The 1,826-nt window shown below is 36.0% G+C and overlaps 1 long non-coding RNA gene across 1 annotated transcript; it reads left to right on the top strand.

Moving 5' to 3' along the window:
- Positions 1 to 303: 303 nt before the first annotated feature.
- LOC123409645 lies at positions 304 to 790 on the top strand. Its single transcript, XR_006612876.1, has 2 exons — positions 304 to 421; positions 496 to 790. It is a non-coding gene; the product is annotated as an uncharacterized LOC123409645 (long non-coding RNA).
- The last annotated feature ends 1,036 nt before the right edge of the window (positions 791 to 1,826 follow it).

The following is a 1,826-nucleotide window of genomic DNA, read 5'->3' as shown; positions in this document are numbered from 1 at the left end:
CCTGCCGTTGGCCGCCTATGTTCTTTTATCTTTACCTTTACCTAGGCACTGTAAACTGTCTTGGTGAATTTGTTCCAATTTCCTCAAGATTGAGTAGTCAGGTTCTAGAAATGTCTCGAGTTGGTTTGGTAGTTTAATTATGAAATTTTTGATAATTTGCTACTGGTTCAAATTTCTTACTGGGCTTGAGAGATGGGTCGGAAGTTTGTACCACTTTCAAAAGGAAGAAGAAAGAGAGATCTAGGTTGTAAAGTATGGACTAGGAGGTGTCCTCAGACTGCACATAGAGAATCTACTGTAAACTGTTTTCTCTTTACTTTTTTATGAAATCTTCTCATCTTTACTTGCAGAGCAAAATATTCACACTATTAGTTCCAGCTTCAGTTCATCACTCTAACTCCTGTCTGCTACTTTCTGTCAGGTGTCTAGGTGTATGAATTCATTTCCTAAAATTATGACACTCATATTTACTGATTGATCTATATTTATGTTCAGTGGATGAAGGGTGCTTGGGTCAATCAAGAGCAAAATCTATATGTTCGTTCCTACAAGAGCTCAATGATGCTGTGAAAGCCAAGTATGTTGAGGAGTCTCCAGCAACAATGATAGATACAAACCCTTCATTCTTTTCCCAGTTCACTGTTATCATTGCTACCCACGTGTGTTTTCGTATACTCTCAACATAAGCTGCAAAATCAGCGATTAATATGCTGGTGCTTTCTCTGTAGATTTTTTTGTTGAATGAATACTTGTGATTTCTGTGAAGCCAAAAGATCAAGTGATTAAAATATTGGGTTGTGGATTAGGAGGTTTGTTCAACCAAATAGGGTTACCATAATTTGATGTCAAAAACATAAAATGACTACTTAAGGTCAACTGGCATGGGCATTTCATCAACTTATGCAGATACGGAAGTAAACTTCTCATCACATCCTGGCCGCACGAATTTTTTTACAAGTAAAATTATCGACCAGTAAATTAGAGGAATTTTCATTTGTGTCAAAATTTTCTTGCACTGTACATCAATTACCAACAGAAAAAAGAGCTTTGCTAGGCTTACGTAAAGTTTTCTACGAAAATTTACGTAGGTGCTGGTGTGGCCTTTTTTTATTGGCTTGCACATGGTCGCACCCTGAAAATCAGGGTCTTTGTGACAATATACCCATGTAAATTTTGAAGAATTATTTGTCGGGTGGATCGGATTATTATCGTTTGTTTAATAAAATAAAATCTTGAAATTCAGAATAATTCTTTGAATTACCAAGATTTTTGACAACCATGATATTTTTTTGGAAATGTGAAGATTGCTTCAACTTGTGAATAAATTTAAAAGAAGAAACATTTTCTTGTATTTGTGCACAAAATTTCAAAATCAAACAATGATGTATGAACATAATATGGTCATCATCATGAAAGATCATAATTTTATTACCCGTTGCAACGCACGGGCCTTTTTACTAGTACTTCCAAAAAAACATAAAGAGGAGATTGCATAGCCACATACGGATCCAACTACAACCGAGCCTAAATCCAATCCAATTCTACTTGAAGCCTAAAGACCGGTAACAAAAGGCAAAGGCCCTTGGGAGCGGGGTTTTGGCGCCCAGGCTCAGATGAGCCCGGGCTTGAGAAATACCCATGATTTTGAATTAAAAATGATTTAAAAAGAATCAATTGTTTTTGTGGTGGAAGATGCTCCTCTGCGCAAATTCCATGTAAAAATGAAGTTTGAACATTCAAGGAGCTTGTGGTAAAAAAGACAAATTTTGGATGTCTGAGAAACTATTGAAAAACATATTGTTCACGTCTGATTTTGTCTTTTTTGC

Source organism: Hordeum vulgare, chromosome 7H (assembly GCF_904849725.1).
Source record: "Hordeum vulgare subsp. vulgare chromosome 7H, MorexV3_pseudomolecules_assembly, whole genome shotgun sequence".
Lineage (NCBI taxonomy): Eukaryota > Viridiplantae > Streptophyta > Magnoliopsida > Poales > Poaceae > Hordeum > Hordeum vulgare.
This window is presented reverse-complemented; position numbering and strand designations above follow the sequence as displayed.